General features: G+C 39.6%; 1 protein-coding gene across 1 annotated transcript in view; it reads right to left on the reverse strand.

The window, feature by feature from the left end:
• FER (FER tyrosine kinase) overlaps nucleotides 1-17,146 on the reverse strand; it is a 387,502-nt gene extending 370,356 nt beyond the window's left edge. Inside the window, exon 1 of the mRNA XM_081825811.1 lies at nucleotides 16,695-17,146. The gene's annotated coding sequence lies outside the window, so the exon portion shown is untranslated. The remainder of the gene's footprint in view (nucleotides 1-16,694) is intronic.
• Nucleotides 17,147-19,155: the final 2,009 nt, after the last annotated feature.

The following is a 19,155-nucleotide window of genomic DNA, read 5'->3' on the forward strand; positions in this document are numbered from 1 at the left end:
TATAATTTTACATCCATTTAAAATCATGTTTTCACAAAAAATTTCTTGTTCGTGATGTGATTTTGGATGAAAAATAGATGAGGCAGTAATGCCTCACGGATTCAAAATAAGAATTCCTGAAATAGGTTCCTGAAATAAGCACAAAGTTCCTAGAATAGGTATATAACCCAGGCCTGGACAATCAGCATATTTCCTTCCCCAAGCAGTAGTTCAGGAATGGGTATGTGATCCAATTGGACAACTAAAACTCAATCCCAAAATTTTTGCCAGAACTCATTAGGAAGTTCTCTTTTGGCTGAGGTTGCTAAACTGAAAGAACATGGTAGATACCAACTTGTCAGAGAGCCAACCCAGAGAAAACAAAAGCCAAGAGATGGAAAGAGAAATGAAAACTCTGAAAGTATTTTGTCCCCAGAGCTAATCACACCTGAGTTCAGGTGAATTCAGGTGTGAATAGATATAACTGCTAGAATTTTAGAATTGCTGTTGAGAAACAATTCTCTCTGGATTTCCCATGTTCCTGCACAATCAGAGGCTTCTGAGCAAAAGGTACTATAAGAATAATTGCATAATATCCAGCCTTGGAAGCTAGAGAATGTGTCTCCCTAAAGATAGAGACCTCCGATGAGCTTTGGCGAAATAAAAGCCCTCTCCCTACCTCCCCTGGAAGATATTTACCTATATTCCTTTTTTTCTCATATTTCTTATGTTACTTTACATATTTTTTCTGATATTTACTTGTATTCTAGGGCACTAAACCTAAAGACACTTTCCCATCCTCCTCTGGAGAGATTTGCTTAATGAATAATCTCTCTCCCTCCGGAGGGTAATTTCAGTCCCACAACTGTTTCAAACTTAATAGTTACATGTGGCAATAAATTACTTTTTTAAATTAATTCATTCAACAAATATTTGCTGAGAGCCTACTAAGCTATGTACCATGCACTTTCATACAAAACATCTCAGACAAAAATTCCTCCCTCATGGAGATTGTATTCTACAGAGGAAACAAAACACAAAGTAAATACATAAAATATATAGTATAAAGTCCTGATAAGTGTTACAAAGAAAAAGCAGGAAGAAGGCCTGGGTCCATTGGTTAAGTGTCCCACCCTTGGTTTTGGCTCAGATCATGATCTCAGAGTCCTGAGAGAGAGCCCCGCACGTCAGGCTCCATGCTCAGTGCAGAGTCTGCTTGAGACTCTCTCTCTCTCTGCCCCTACCCCCCACACTCTTTCTCTTTCTCTCTCTAAAATAAATGAATAAATCTGAAAAAAAAAAGAAAATGGCATCCAAGATGGCAGAGGAGTAGGAGACCTTAGTTTTGTCTGGTCCCAGGAATTCAACTAGATCTATCAAGTCATTCTGCAGTCAAATGCTCTACCACTGAGCTATATCCCCTATCAAGTCATTCTGAACATCTGCAAACTCAACCAGAGATAAAAGAATAGTTACAACTCTACAATTAGAAAAGCGACCACTTTCTGCAAAGTAGGAGGTGCAGAGAAGTGAATCTGAGGCAATATATGGGAAGATAAACGGGGGTGGGAGCCTCCCTAAGCTGGCTACCAGAAAGTGATACAGCAGCAGAGCACAAAATCAGAACTTTTAGAAGTCGGCTGCGGTGAGGGATGTCCCTGCCTGAAAGGTGCTCAGGTGGTGAAGTGGGGCAGAATCCTAAGTGGGACAGTGTGGTTTCAGGACCCTCGGGGTCACAGGGAGACCAGGAGTACATGAGTGCAGCAGAGCTCCCAGGCATCAGAGCAGGGAAGCTGGCTGCTATCACCGAGCCCAGGAGTGGGCTCTCAGCTCTGGGTTGCCATAAACCGAGAACCACAGTGGCACGGTCGGGTGACTGCTCTCCGAGCAGGGGCCCAGCAAGCAGCAGAACCATGGGGAGAACCCCTTCTCTCCCCCTGCAGGAGCAACACAGATGCATGCTACAGGAGTCTACAGGGTTTGAAGAATCAAAGTGGGGTCACGAGGCTGAGATAGAAATGCTGGGTCAGGGGCTGGGTGAGCATGGAGATAGGAATGATTGACTGCTTTTCCCTGAGGGCACACTGAGCAGTGGGGCCCCGAGCTCTCAGCTCTGGGGCTGGAGATTGGGAGGCCACCATTTTCATTCTCATCCTCTAAAGCTGCGCGGAAAGCCTTTAGGAAACAAAAGCCACTTAGGGCAATCCAGAGTCACTTACACTTAGCCTGGCCCCCTGGCAAGGGTGGTGCAATTCCGCCAGGGTCAAAAACACCTGAGAATCAGTGCAACAGGCCCCTCCTCCCCCAGAAGACTGGCAAGAACATATGGCTAAGACCAAGTTTACCCATCACACAGAACTGCAAAACTCCAGTGCTAGGGGAAAATAGTATTAGAATTCATGGTTTTTTTCTCATGGTTCTTTAGTCTTTCATTTTTAATTTTTTTCACTTTCTTTTTCAACCAATTTCTTATTTTATCAACTCTAAGTCTTTTTGAACTTTCATTTTTACAGTTATATTCTATCCTTTCATTGTATTTTCTTTTTTTTCTTTTTCTCTTTTTTTAAGATTTTATTTATTTACTTGACACAGAAAGAGAGAGGGAGAGAGCAAGCACAAGCAGGGGGAGCAGCAGAGGGAGAGGGAAACAGGCTCTCTGCTGAGCAGGGAGCCCTATGTGGGGCTCGATCCCAGGACCGCAGGATCATGACCCAAGCCGAAAGCAGCCGCTTAACCAACTGAGCCACCCAGGCGCCCCTAATTTTCTTTTTTTATATATATGGGTTTTTTTCCTTTACAATTTTGTGATGTAGTTTCTTCTAACAAACTGACCAAAATACACCAAGAATCTAGTGTATTGCTTCTGTTCTCTTCACCTCTTTATATTCTTTTTTGTCTTTTAATTTTCATTTTTACAGTTACATTCTATCCTTTCATTGTATTTAATTTTATTTTTGTACATATATAAGTTTTTCTTTCTTTACAATTTTAGGATCTAGGTTTCTAACAAACAGACCAAAATACACACAGGATCCAGTGTATTGCTCTGTTCTGTTCACCTGATTATATTCTCTCTTTTTTTTTTTAATTTTATTTTTTTCAGTTTCAAGTCTCTTCGGATTTGTTTAGTGTCTATTTCTCTGGGGCCATTTTAGTATTTTGTTCTCTTGTTCATCTATTCTTCTCTGGACAGAATGACAAGATGGAAAAACTCCCCGCAAAAAAGAGAACAAGAGGAAGTACTGACTGGCCAGGGACCTAATCAGTATGGATATAAGTAAAATGTTGGAATTAGAATTCAGAATAACGATCGCTTCTCGGCCTTTTGGCTAAGATCAAGTGTAGAATTCAGAATAACGATTATAAAGATACTAGCTGGGCAGGGGCACCTGGATGGCTCAGTCGGTTAAGTGTCTGCCTTTCGCTCAGGTCATGATCCCAGGGTCCTTGGATCGAGCCCCACATCAGGCTCCCTGCTCAGTGGGGAGCCTTCTTCTCCCTCTCCCTCTGTCCCTCTCCCTGCTTGCGCTCTCTCTCTCTTTCACTCACTCGCTCTCTATCTCAAATAAATAAAATCTTTTAAGAAAAAAAAAGATACTAGCTGGGCTTGAAAAAAGCATAGAAGACAATAGAGAATCCTTTTCAGGAGAAATAAAAGAACTAAAATCTAATCAAGTTGAAATAAAAAAGGCTATCAATGAGATGCAATCCTCTAATTGCTAGGATAAATGAGGCAGAAGAGAGAATTAGTAATATAGAAGATAAAATGATGAAAAATAAGGAAGCTGAAAAAAAGAGAGATAAACAACTACTGGATCATGAGGAGAGAATCTGAGAGATTAAGTGATACCATAAAGCAAAATATTAGAATAACTGGGATCCCAGAAGAAGAGAAAAGAAAGGGGAAAGGGCAGAAGGTATAATGGAGCAGATTATAGCTAAGAACTTCCCTAATCTGGGAAAGGAAACAAGCATTCAAGTCCAGGAAGCACTGAGAACCCCCCTCAGAATCAATAAAAATAGGTCAATACCTCAACATATAACGGGGAAAAATAAAACAAGACGAAATCAGAGAGGGAGACAAACCATAAGAGACTCTTAATCATAGGAAACAAACTGAGGGTTGCTGGAGGGAGGGAGGTAGGGGATGGGGTAACTGGGTGATGGACATTAAGGAGGGTGCATGATGTAATGAGTGTGATGTATTCTATGAGACTGATGAATCACTGAACTCTACCTCTGAAACTAATAATGCACTATATGTTAAGTAATTGAACTTAAAGTTTAAAAAAATAATAAAATTAAAATTTAAAAAGAGAAAAGACAAAGCAGAAAAAGGTAACAAGAAATATGAGAAAGGTAGGCAATTACAAACTGATGTTAATTGATCAAAGACTTAGAACATGGTATTTGAGCCAGGACCTAAGGGAGATAACAAAGGAAATCATATGGATATCTGGAGAAGAGCGCCAGGGTAACAGTAAGTGTGAAGCACTTATTTAAGGACAAGCAAGGAGGCCTGCATGGTAGAAACAATAGAAAACTCTGAGTTCAGAGAAAGATCTTACATGAGGGAAGAAGAGCAGGACCACAAAAACTAGTTCATTATGAGGTCTTGAACTTCTACTCTGAGTTACATGGGAAGCCACTGCAAGATTCTGAGGAAAGAAATTATCTCTTACTTTTTAAAAGGATGACACTAATATTCGGAGGCTAATTTCCTGAGAGCCAAAGTAGTAGCGGGGAGCCTTGTTAGAAGTTAAACAGAAGAGAGGACAGATGGTGTGGAACCAGAGTGAACCCCAAACAGAGGTGGTGAGAACTTGGTCAGATTTCATATATATTTTGAAGCCAACAGAATATGCTGAATTATTGTGTGGTAGAAATAAAAGAAAAAGAGTCAAGGATAACTTCAAGGTTTGGGGTCTGATCAAAAACAAGAATGGAAGTGCTACTTACAGATACAGGAAGGATTAATTTTTTTAACTAGGTTTCTACCACTACAATCTAAAAGAAGCCTGATAAATATAAAATTTATGCCAGAAATCAGGCAATACAAGTAACAGCCCTAAAATGTGGAACTGAGTCAACAGTAGAAAGTGGAGGGTATTTGGTATCCCTCTATTGGTAGGATGAGAAGTCAGCAATCCTTAATAAGCAAAGCAGCTGGTAAACTACCACCTCTTGTAAATTGGACTATGCGCCTACCAAGGATGGAACTATAGGATACTCATTAAAAAATGTTAGGATGTTGGTATATTGTCAACTATGCAGCAGTCTTCAGTAAGTTCATTCAAAAAAGAAGCATACTTTGAGTGAAGTCCTTTTTTTTTTTTTTTTTTAGATTTTATTTATTTATTAGAGAGACAGAGAGAGTACAAGCAGGGGAAGCAGCAAAGGGAGAGGGAGAAGCAGGCTCCCTGCTGAGCAAGGAGCCCACCAGCCAAGGTGGAGCTTGATCCCAGGACATCAGGATCATGACCCGAGCTGAAGGCAGACGCTTAACCGACTGAGCCACTCAGGCGCCCCGAGTAAAGTCTTAATAAAAGAAAATCTTTTAAGTATTTCATTATAAATCCAAGATGGCTGATAATCTTGCAATTTATGGGGATGAAAAATATCCCTAAAGTAAAATTAGAACATTTAACCACACAAAAACAAAATATGAGAGAAGCCTAATGCTCCAGGCTCATCCCCAAGCATCCTAGCAAAGAAGATATTTACCCATTATAAAGAACTATCCACGGGGTGCGTGGGTGGCTCAGTAGTTGAGCGCCTGACTCCTGGTTTCAGCTCAGGTCATGAGATCAAGCCTCGTGTCTGGCTCAGCACTCAGCAGTGGGTCTGCTTGAGATTCCCTTTCTCCCTCTCCCCCCACTCCTGTTTTCTCTCTCTCTCTCTAAAATACATAAATCTTTAAAAAAAAAAAAAAGAACTATCCACTGTGACACATCCTGGAAGTAGGGACAAATTAGCTCTGAGTTATTACCTAGAGAAGCTGCTCTCAATGGCTAGAAAGAGAAACCAACAAGAAAACTGAGAAAACTAGGATTTGCATGGTTTCTCAATCTCAGTACTACTGGCAATTCTCTGTTGTAGGAGGCTGTTCTGTCCATTGTAGGATGTTTAACAGTATTATTGGGTTCTACCTACACAATGCTAGCAACATCTACCTACTTCCCTATCCCAGCCTCTCATTATAACAACAAAACTATCTCCAGACACTACCAAATGTCCCCTGAGGTAAGAATTGCCCCATGATGTGGAACCACTGGGTTACAGTGATGGACAAATTGTTTAGAGGCATATCAGGCAATGATTTGATTCAAGAACTAGGATTCAGACTTCAGGTACTTGAGAGAAGTTGATCAAATACAAATAAATAAAACATTAAACTTATAAAAAGTTGTATTGCCTAAGAAACTCCCAACCACTCCCAACAAAGATTTGTTACTGCTCAACCCCTAAGACAGCTCCTGGGACCCCAAAACCTCAAAACAGAAAGTGAGTTGTTGAGGCAATGCAGTCCCCAGTACAAGAATCTCTCAATGCTCATCTTGGCTGTAACTAGGAGAAAAGAAAACAAAAAAGACCTTCCCAGGTGGTAGAACCAAAGAAAGCCATATTGGCTAATCAAAAATCTTCTTCCACTGCCAGGGCAAAGAGTCCTTGCCACACCTGTCCAATGAAATATGCACATGTCATGGAATGGAAAATCTCTGTGCGTTGTTTCTCCTTTTTCTCTTTTCTAATTGAGAGTTTTTATTACCTTTATGCTATTTTTCTTCTACCACTGAACACAGGCTTTATTACAATTAGTTATATTTATCATTTAAACTTAAGTTTCTAGACCCTAAGGTTATCTATTCAAACAGAACTGAGAGAAATTACCCAGAGACGTTAGACTTAAAGTTAGATGCAGTACTTAAATGAGTCTTTGAGTTGCTTTCCTTTGCTGGGGGGCAGGTGGTAAATGCAAATTGGAAATTGTAAGTGAAAAATTTGCATTACGTCAGGTAAGGGCATTTTTTTCAAGGTTATATATGTGTGGAAGGACATGTATGCACATTGGAATCTCTTGGTTATGCTTGTCCAGTATCCACTGGTCACACTGCAGTCTTTCTTTCAGTGACATCATCCCACATGATTCAGACCATGTGACTGACCATACTTCCTCTTACCAGTGCCAGCAGTTAGTACCTGGATCCAGATCTGGCCTACTATCAGACGCTATCCTTCCAACCACAGACATCAAGGATGAAAACATGATCTAATTCATTCAATGAGATGTAATCCCAGGATTTATACTAAAACTATGGGTAAGAGAAACGTTTTTTATGTTGGGCCTGCTAAACTGGAAGACTGTAAGCCTAGAGCCATCAGAGGGCTCCACATGGAGAAAATCTACCTGAAAGTACCTGTAACACAAGAGAAAGCCACTGAGTATGTCATGAGACCATTGTTTGAACCTTTAAAACCATCTGCATTTGAAGAAGCACACTCCCGTTTGAGCCAGTGGCCTAAGCTAGTATGGGTTTTGATCTCATGCAACTGAAGGAACTGAAAATTTTCATATTTATCATCAGTTATCAGATAAACTGATAGCTGATTTTCAAATGAAAAAAACTAAAGCTATAAGAGTTAAATTATTTGCCTAAATTTATACAACAAATTACTGGTATTGTAGATTCAACCCTAGGTGGGTCTGGTTCTAATATGAATGCTCTTTCCACATATCATACTCTCTTTCAGGAAAACAGTCTGAAATTCCTCTTTATAATTACCTGGAGCCATAAGGTAAGTCCTTACATGGAGTGAGTATTCTATTAACATTTGTGGCATGACCAAAAAAGGAAGAGTCGTATGTCCTCCTGCTCTCTCTGCCACTCCTGTACAACCCACCTCTTATGTTACATGGAACATTTCTGAATTATTTTTATAATGTAGACCAACTTAAGGACATGTCTATTTCTTTACCACCTTCACCCTCCTCCAAAAACTGTATTACTATATATAATAGCAAATGTCTCTAAGCCAAGCCACTTCAATCCTAGAATGCCAGTTCCAGCCATAGGGTAAATCAAACCATAGGCTCCAAAGCACAAAAGAGAAATCAGAACCTTAGAAAGAGCCCATCACCAAGGTCTAGCTACTCTTCTGTAATAATTGTGAAAGTCAGAAGAAGATACCTATACCTATAAGTGAGGATACTGCTATTCAAGTTAATATTTTAAGATATTTATAAGAACTACATCAACTTCCAAAAAGTAGCAGCTATTTATAAACAGTCAAATCTCTTTCAAATATTATTAAGGGTTACAGAGAAGGGAAGTGGGACAGGATTTATGAATATAAGATCCCTGACATTTTCAAGAAATCTGTCTAAAACCATGAGAATTTTTGACAGAGCTGGAACACTCAGTAACAATGCTTCACAAGTCAACTTTTGTTTTCCTAGGAGGTGTGGTGGATTGATTCACAATCAGGTCAAAGACTCACTGGATTCAACATTCCATTTTTACACTTACTCAAAAATATCTATTTTCTGGCTAATATCTACCACTTTCTTAGACTTCTTTACTTTTTCTTTATTTCTAGCAGCTGATTTTTTTTTTCAGGAAATTTTTTTTATAAAGAAAGAATGTTTCATCACTTGACAAAAGTTATAATATAGGACAACCTCAAACAGAAAATAAAGCCAAGACAAGACGTAAACATTGGGCAGTTAGCTAGGGTCATGCATATACGAGGGTCTCACTTCCAATAACAATTCTTTGGAGCAAAACTGCAAATATTTCAACATGGACCTTTACAATCACTCCCAGATAGTTGAAACTGCTGTCAAATCCAGGACTGCTAATGGTTTATTATAGACATTTACCATTTGCATTCATTTCAGGTTTAGCATATAAAAAAACTAAGTTCAAACCCCAGTTAACACTTTATAGCTGGGTCTCCTTGGATACAGGTTGTGACCTGACATTGATTTCAGATCACAAAAAGAAAAAAACAAGCTATCCAATTTACAGAGTTGTCAAGAAAATCAAAACAAATGCATAAAAAGTGTCTAGCACTTTCAGCAGGCATCAAATATTAATGCCCCTTCCCCATAACAGTATCTGAATCCATGTAATTTACTCAAAAACTTTTACTGACAGAAATTGTTTCTACCTTGAAGTTTAAAATGTTCAAGAGGGGAGAAAAAAAAGTAATATATATGAACAAATAATTATAACACAATATGTTATATTATTTATACATATATACGCATACTTGTATATATCAGTAAGAGAAAGAAATCAGTCTCCTGCTTTGTAAAAATTTTCTGTTATATATAAACCTGGATAACTATCCTATAAGGGCACCTGGGTGGCTCAATCAGTTAAGCATCTGCCTTCGGCTCAGGTCATGATCCTGGAGTCCTGGGATTGAGCCCCGCATCAGGCTCCCTACTCAGCTCGGGGTCTATTTCTCCCTCTCCCTCTGCTCCTTCCCCCTGCTCATGCAGTCTCTCTCTCTCAAAAATAAGTAAGTAAAATTAAAAAAAAAAAAAAATCCTACACTTTGTCCAATGTAACTGTTTATAAATAATTGGAATAGTAATCTAACAAGTTGCCATTAATAATTATCTGAGACAACTGTGTTGTTTAGATCCCTTTAATTACTTTACTATTGCCAATTTATTCAATATATAGAAAGCTAAAAGGCCTCACAAAGTGATGGTGCTTAACCAGAATATATACACTTAGAGTAAATTTAGAATGGATATGAAATGTGGCAGTGACTGGATCTGCATCGTTAGCAAGTCTACCATAAACCACAGATTCCACACTGAAAAAGAAAGGTGTTGCCTGAAAATGTTTCCTTTCCTCCTAGAAAATCTGAAAAACCTTAATGAAAGCTGAAATGATGGTTAACCTGTATAAGAAAGTATATAGAAAGCATGTGATTCTGAAGGAAATTTAGTTCAAGAGAAAGTGCGGACACTGTATAAACATTTTCATGAAGTAAGGGGTGGTACAGCGACTAGGGTAGATACTGATCCAGTTATTATCCAAACTGAATATTGGTAAGAGTGAAATGCATTTTGCTTTGTATAACATGAAATTAACAAAAGAGCCCCAACCAACTAATAAGAGAAGCTGGGGAAGTCCTGCCAAGCTGGACACTCAAAGAGCAGAAAGGACACAAACTACAGAAGTGTTCAACTCCAAGGACAACATACCCAAGAAACAGCAGCAAGTGTTAGGCATTGCAGTGACCAAGAACTAACTCTTCATCTTTGTGACAATGCAGCAGCCTTTGTGATCAAATCAGAAATACTCTTGTTCTGCAAACCCCAGGACACAAGAGTCAAAAATAGGAACCTTTTCTGTAATATATACTAATGATGTAATGCAAAATTATCCAGACTTCATTTTAGAAGCAAAAAATTATTTAATAGAACTGTTAAGGGTCTGAAGGGATCACTTAAAAATTTTAATTAAATTTGACTGTATTTTATGGAGATAGTTGTATCATAGATCCACAGAGCTTTGGAGAAAATACCACTTGTTAATGTTGAGGGTTCAATAAGCATAGGTTTTCTAAGTTTTCACCTCTATCTGTATATTATATATAAAACATCCATCCAGGATGTTTATTTAAAAGCACAGCAATGTAATTTCAAAGATACTTTTCTGAATGAACCAGTGTAAAGAGCATTTTTATACACTAAACACCTAGAATATAAATATTCTAGCATTAAGGGCTTCCCCTTCTCCTAAAACCATTTGTCCTGCGGTGCCTGGGTAGCTCAGTAGGTTAAGCATCTGCCTTTTACTCAGGTCATGATCTCAGAGTCCTGGGATTGAGACTCCTGTTGGGCTCCCTGCTCAGCAGGATGTCTGCTTCTCCCTCTCCCTCTGCTGCTCCCCCTACTTGTTCTGTCTCTCTCTCCCTCTCTTGCTCTGTCAAATAAATAAATAAATAAAATCTTTTAAAAAAATAAATAAAACCATTTGTCCCACTACAGAAATACTTTTTCTGCAAGTAAAATAATTTATACTGGAAAACTTCAATATTTCTAGAACAATTCATATTATTTTATTTACAATAAAGACCATGGAGTTATTGCTCACATATTTTTAAATGTTCATTATCAGTTACTCTGATTTTTAAATGTAAGACTCTTCATTATCAGTTACATAAAATTAATACAGGAATCTTTTCTTCTGTAGCATTACAAGATGGACAAGTGAAGAGGCCTTCGTTTCAGGAAAACGTAGGAGTAACGTGGGTCTCAACGCTAGTACTGTAAGGTGTGTCTCAAGGATTATCAACTACTAATAATAGTTATACACATTTTTAAATGACTTGCTTTCCCTGAGACATCAGAATAGATTCAAATTTATCCCCATAATGATGCCACTCTTAGTCATTTGCATTCTGATACGCTTTCTTGTGTGGGGATTGGGTGAGATGGAATTACACATAGCATGCTAGGAAACTGCACATTAGAATATGTCACACATGTAAATATCTTGTACTTGAGTCAGAAAAAAATTGAAAATCACTGACTTAGATACAAAATTTTGTTTTATTGCCAGATAAGACATAAAAACTATGTGGTCCAACTCCTAACTCTTTATACAGCTCAGTGCTTGTTTCATGATACCCTGGTCTGTGCATTTAAATTATAAGTGAGTGCTTTTTAGGAATTAGAATCCTACACTTATACAACACACATTTTGAAATGGGGATATTTATAAAATAATGGTCCCTAAAGAATAATCATACATATTAGTAGTAGCAGGAAAAGATTCACATAAGAGTTTTAAGTACTATTACCCCTGAAAATAAACTTTAAGTTTTAAATAGGTTAAGTAAATGCGGTTTAAGGAAGGGATGAATACTAGAGATTTAAGAAAGTAACATTTAGCTTTTCTGTACCACTTTTAAGCAAATATTTGTGGTTAAAATGAAAGGAATTTTGGGAAACCATCCACCAACAGATGATAATCTAAGGTGGAAGAAAAATAATTCTGGAATTCAGACAAACTAGACATATTTTGAGGTAAAAAGCATTTAAAGTGAATTTCCAATTATCCCTACTGAGACGCAGCAATTGAAAAACTATAAAAGAACAGCTAGTAGGAGATAACACTAATTATTTCCTTTGTACAAATACAAATGTCATTTGATTTACTTAATGTACATTACTGAATATCCGAAGTCTAAAATTTGGGGACTTTTAGGATGGTAGAATAAACACAGAAATACTAGAAGAGATAAAATTAAAGCTACCATGTAGGGAACTGAATATGAAAGTTGAGGACTTCCTAAATTCAGACATTTTAGCTAGATTGTCTCATTCTTCTTCATGACAACCTTGTGAGGCAATCTTATTATCCTCATTTTACAGATGAGGAAACTATGATTTAAAGAGATTACATTAACTTGCCCAAGATCCCACAGAAGAAAATTCTGGTTTGTGACTGAAACCCAATTAGCTTAGCTCCAAAAGAATGAATCTTCTTTCACTACACCCTGCAACCTGGCAAAAAACACCTATATTAAAAATTTTAGCATTTTAATTAAAACCTTCAAAAGGAGGAAATGATATCAAGCTTATAGGAAGTGATGATATATAGACTAAATGTTAGTCATTGTTTGATAAGTATATATAAATATTTAAGAAATAATTCCAAGTCATCCATGACATTTAATTTTATAAAACTAATTATCTAATATCCCCCAAAATAGAGAAATCTAAAAATTTTTGTAGAAAGGCACTAAATAAACTTCATCTGACCTAGATATTTTGAACACAAAGAAAAAACTTGAGAGGTCCCGTATTTTGTCAGCCATACAGCAGTTTCACATGGGTAACTAGGATTATATTTATACTTATAATAGTAAGAAGTGGGAAATTGCTTGTCAGATTTCTTTTGTTCTGACTCTAATCTGTCCTCTATTTATTCTTTTCCATTTTTCCTCCAGATCTTGGAGCCCTCTTCTAAATTACAGTAACCAAGTTTCAAGTTCAGGAACTGCAAGTTTAGGTGCAGGTGCAAATATACTGCAATAAAGACCATAGTACTGCTATGATCGGTAGAGTGTTACAGAAGAAACAAAAGTTTCAGTAATTTTCCAAAGTATTAACTATCATGGAATTATTGGTGACTTTTCTTCTCTATACTCTTTTGTTGTTGTTCTTGTTATTGTTTTAATATAAGCTCTACACCCAACGTGGAGCTTGAACTCATGGCCCTGAGATCAAGAGTCCCATGCTCTACTGACTGAGCCAGCTAGGCAGCTCATCTTCTCTATAGTCTATTTAGCTTATTTAACTTTTATAAAAAAGATAAAAATAGTAAAGAAAGAAGAAAAGAGGGAGGGAGGCAGGTAAAAAAAAAACTGGACCTTCAATTAAAAAATATTTAAACATTTTATTCTTTTTGAAGTTCTAAAACTATGACCTGCTTGTTCTTTTTAATGTCTCAGGTGGTGTGATAAATTAACCATACATAAGCATGCCAAAGTCAAATGAGACATGGAGAAATAATATCAAGGCAATCTAAGATCTATAAATTCTGAGACATAGTTCCTAATTTCAATATTTAAGAAATTAGTTATATAAATGAGCTAAGAATGAAAAACAAATTTAGGGTATACTAAAACTGAAAAGCAGGATTCAAATACTTACAGAAGAATGCAGAAATTTCCTAAGTATGAAAAAATTACAAATATACACATACGTGAACTTATACCCATTTATTATTCTTTTATTATAAACTAAAGTTCTGTGTTAAAACATTCTTTTAGCAACACCATGAAACAACACCCAAGATAGTTGTGAGTCCTATCAAAATACTGAGTTAAATGTTTCTAGATAATTCCTTCATTTTCCATGAAATAGTTCTACTAAAACTTCCCATTTATAGGCTTTCTTTTTTCCATTACAAAAATATACTTATTCCAAAACAACATGCATAAGATTGATCCAACTTATTGTTTGTTACTGAAACACTGAATAATCGATAAATACTAATAATCGAAACACTGAATAATCGAAAAAGACAGTCCTTTAGACCTGTCTTCAAAAGAAGATGCTCATTCAAAGATCAAGTATAAAACTATCATCTACTAATACAGGAGTCCAATTTTAAAACAAGCTTTTATTTGTATAACAAGTTCATTTGATTTCTTTTTTTTCTTTTTTTTTTTTAAAGATTTTATTTATTTATTTGAGACAGCGAGAATGAGAGAGAGTACATGAGAGGGGGGAGGGTCAGAGGGAGAAGCAGGCTCCCAGCCGAGCAGGGAGCCCGATGTGGGACTCGATCCCAGGACTCCAGGATCATGACCTGAGCCGAAGGCAGTCGCTTAACCAACTGAGCCACCCAGGCGCCCTCTTTTTTTTTCTTATTACCAAAATGCAACTTACTCATCTGGGCCTTGATGTACAAACATGACTTCCTACTCACTCACAAGATTGCTTTGTAAGTCTCATGGAAATTAAATTACTATAGTTTTTATAAACACTATTTCCATCTGCAAATAGAAATTAAGCTCTTACGATATTTTGGTATGTTATACATTTTGCTGGTTTTCAAACTTGATCATTTCAGTTCCCCGTTTCCTTTTTTTTTTTTTTTAAAGATTTTATTTATTTATTTGAGAGAGAATGAGAGAGAGCACATGAGAAGGGGGAAGGTCAGAGGGAGAAGCAGACTCCCTGCCGAGCAGGGAGCCCGAAGCAGGACTCGATCCCGGGACTCCAGGATCATGACCTGAGCCGAAGGCAGTCGCTTAACCAACTGAGCCACCCAGGCACCCGCCCCTTTTTCTTTATATTTACTCTCTGTAACAGCTATCCGGGAAATGTTATTGCTGTGTAGATGGTTGGGTATTTACTGTACAATTCAACCTTACTTCATTGTTTGAAAATTTTCATACATAGTAAAATAAAGGAGAAAATAAAATGGCAGCTTGAAAGTTCACAGACCAGAGTTATAACTATGTAATAGTTGAAAATGAAATGAAAGTGATTTGTCTACCAAAAGTGTGAATTCTTACTTCCAAACTACTGACATCAACCTTTAAAGTAGTGCAGAAGCTGCATTAACTGGACCCTAAATAATTTTACCTGTTACATATTTAATGCTGCCTACCATCAGTGCAGAAGAGAAACAGATCTTGACCAAAGGCCATTCAGGGGAAAAAAGAAAAAAAAAAAAAAGGCAGGTAAAAGGTTTCCAAGTATGCCTACATACTCTCTTAATATAGTCTCAGTACCTTTGGAAGTATAGTTCCCTTGGTTCAAGAGTACTAGCAAAAAAGATTCCTGGATTACAAAAGATTACATTCAGCCTTCCTTTGCATTCTGACAAATGTGTGGTTCTTGAATATTTCTTTCTAAAGACTACACAGGTATACCAAGACTACAACACTACACTCTTGAAATAATTACATTTTGCAAGGTTTTTTTTTAATCCTATTCCCATTCCATTGGTTAAAAAGTGTTTTCTAGTCTTTTATCACTAAAATAGTTTTGGTATTTTACTGGTTTTTCCGTAACACTTTTATACATAGTGACTCCACTGGGGAAATTGTTTTATTAACTTAGAATTCCTGGAGAAAGAGGAAAATGGTACGACTGCACCTTTAGAGCAGTTAATGTCAAAGTGACAGACCACTATGAATGTATGCAGCTTTTTTTTTTTTTTAACCATTACGGCGAACGAAAATGAAAGACTAACAGCCTTAATAAATTATTAGATTTGGGACTGCACTGCACTAGAAATCAAGATCACAAATGTACAAAGTAAAAAACGACAACTTCACAGTTAATTTGTGCACAACGTACCCGGCCCGGCTCTACCAACACCAACACAATTATCGTTTCAGAAAGTTGATACCGAGAAGACTCTGAGCAGAAAACTAACCCAGAGGTGCCTCGAAACACCTCCTCAACCCTAAATGGCCAAGAGAGTACAGAGCAGAAACTGCCCCGGTTGCATGAGCTTCACACTTAACAGTTTTTCTCTTGACAATGTCTTGGGGGTCACCTCTGGCCAAGACAGGAGCAGAGATCGAAGGTGGGGGATAAAAGCGGGAGGTCGGGAGGCTGATGCATGGGAGATGGTCTGGGGACGGACTGCGCGGGTCAAAGGGGACTTCAGGGCCCGAGAGGTAGGATGGGATTGAGGGAACACCTAGGGGTTGGGGGTGGCCGCCCCAGCCGAAGGGCTGCTCCAGGAGAGGAGCGCTAGAAGACAAGGGTGTACGGGCGTGATGGGTGGTGCCCAACAGCACCGCTTACCCCGCCCCACACCCCGCAGCCCACCGACCCGGCGACGGGGCGGGGCCGCCGCGCCCGCCTCAACCCTTTCGCGCCGGCACCCGCCCCCTCAGCCTCCAGTCCCGGGTTGGTGGGAGGGGCCTGCCTCGCCGGGCCGGGTCTGCAGCCCGGCCCGAGCCCCAACCAGGAATGCTCTGCCGCGGGTGGAGGGCGGGCGGGAGACCCTGCAGCCTGGGGCGGGAGTGGGGGTGGCCGAGGGCGGAGGAAGAGCCTTCGGCGCAGCCGCCGCAGCCAGGGCTGAGTCCCAGGCGCCCCCCTGCGGGCAGGGAGTGTTGCCCCCGTTCTCCGCTTGCCTGCCCTCCTCTTCCCCCCTCCCTCGGCGTTGCCCCGGGCAACAGCGCCAGCCGCCGGCGGCGCGAAACTCACCTACCTAGAACCTGACAAGCAGGAGCCCCTCAGACCCGGGAGCCAGTCGCCACCCCGCGTCACGGGGGCTGCCACAGCCAATGGGCGCCGCTGTCACGAGCCTCTGTGGCCAATCAAACTGCACTCCGGTCTTCGGGCACCCTCGAGGCCCCAGCCAATGGGCACGAGCTAGAGGCGGGAGCTGCCGCCCGGCCCCCAGCCCCCTCCTCCCCCACCTCCCAGGAGGCGGGGCGCGGCCGATTGGCTCTGGACCCGGAGGGGTGGGATTCGGGCTCCAGGCCAGGTGGGCGCGCGCGGACCCGGGTCTGCGGGCGCGGCGAAAGGAGGCGTGGACCTGTGGCTGCCGCCCTCTGAGTCCGCTACCCAGCTCGGGTAGGGTCTCGAAGTCCTCCTGTTCGTACTGCCCTCCTGGTCCCTCTGACCCCGCTCCTCTCTATCCGGCGTCCAGGGCTGCGGGGGTGGGAGTGAGGGCGGGATGGGGCCGGAGGCGGACGGCGGCGTCACAGGAAACTTTGGGAGGCTCGCCTGGCCGCGACCGGGAAGTGGCCGGGCCGGGGGTGATAAGCTGGGGCCGTCTGGAAGGGACTACCCGGCCGGTCGGCAGCCGGAAAGGAATTCGGAGGGTGGGGGCGGAGTCGTGACTAAAATGTTAAGTGTGCCCGCGGGGTGCTGGGCGATCCCGGGTGCTGAAATCTCGAGGAACGGAAGCCGCTTTGGGGCCGCGACCCCGCACCCCTGAATACGCACTTTTCACCCTCAGAATCATTCACCTTTTCTTGTACATTTTAGTTGCATCAACTATAACATTGATACTTTTAGAATGGTTTTCGGCTAAGGCAGGAACTGTGTCTTTCTCATTCCTGTAATTCCCAGTGCCTGAGACTGTCTTTTAAAAAAGAGGGTTAGACACTCAATGCTGGAATTGGGATGGATGCTGTTAAGCTTACAGCAGGTCCTGAGAGTGGTCCCCTGTAATAATAAGCCCTTACCTCTTCCAGAGTCTAGAATGCGCGAAGAACCCAAATTGGTTTGCTCTTCCAGTGAGGATTGTTTCGGAAGCGTCCTTCCCCAAAAGAACTTAGTGTAAAATGAGTAATGTGAGCTACACAAAGATAACTAGGTGATCTGTAACAGTATGATAGGTTTTATTAGTCACTATTCGAGGGTGTGTTCCTGTAGCCGACTTTTTAAGGCATTGTATCCTGTACATTGGTTGAACCACATTCTTTGCTTGGGGCAAATTAATGTCAACCCCATCTCCACCCTCCCCCTCTAAAACTTTTGAATTACGTGGAAGCCAAAGAGGAATGGTGAATATTTTTTTTCGACAGTGTTAGTTGTTTAACCGTAGTGAACAGCTCTACACATAAACAAATCTTAAATTGGACTTTTCTTGTCCGCTGTTTCAAAGTCAAAAGAAAGCAAAACATGCTGTAAAGACAAAAAAAAAAAAAAATTTAAGAGGCTTAATTCTTTCTCTTAAAGATGTGAGAAGAGATTCCCCTCTCTCTGAACATTTGTCTTAGAAAACCTGTAATTGTTGAATACATTCTTATTTCTTTGAATTGTATATACATCCTCTTTAAAACTAGTTAGGTCTCTGTCAGCTAATGTTTTGTCAGCTTTACATTCCAGGAATGTCTTTAAAGACTTGGGAGATATCAAGATATCACTCTGAAATGTGAACATCAAGAGACATACCAGCCCCCAGAAATGGATAAAGAAAATGTGATATATAATTATAAATATCTATATAGATAGATACACATATACCCAATGAGATACGATTCAGCCAGAAAAAAAGAATGAAATCTTGTCACTTGCAACCTTGAGGATGGACCTTGATGACATTGTGCTAAGTGAAATAAGTCAGGCAGAGAAAGACAAATACCCAATGATCTTACTTTATGTGGACTCTTAAAAAAAAAAAAAAAAAAAAAAACTCATAGATTGATGATTGGGGGTAGAACTGAAATGGATGAAGGGGATCAAAAGGCACAAACTTCCAGTTATAAAATAAATATGCCATGGGGATGTAACATACATCATGGTGATTATAGTAGTAATACTATATTGCATATTTGAAAGTTGCTAAGGTAGAAAATCTTACGAGTCCTCATCACAAGTAAAAAAAAAAAAGACAAACTCTTATAACTATGTACAGTTTCAGATGTGAACTGTACTTATCATGGTGATCCTTTTGCAATATATACAAATATCGAATCATGTTGTAAACCTGAAACCAATATAATATTATGTCAATTATACTGCCATAAAAAGCAAAGGGAAATAACTTTCCATGGGAAACTAAGATTCTAACTTCAGTGGGCAAATCACTCCAACTTGCTAAACTACCTTCTGTCATAAAGATATGAGAAGGTTGTTTTTCCTCTGGATAAAGCTGATTAGTTAACACAGATGGTCACCCCAATTACAAAATAAAATTAAGATGAATTATGCATGCA

The sequence above is a fragment of the Leptonychotes weddellii genome, chromosome 7 (assembly GCF_054177405.1).
Source record: "Leptonychotes weddellii isolate Sample4059 chromosome 7, ASM5417740v2, whole genome shotgun sequence".
NCBI lineage: Eukaryota > Metazoa > Chordata > Mammalia > Carnivora > Phocidae > Leptonychotes > Leptonychotes weddellii.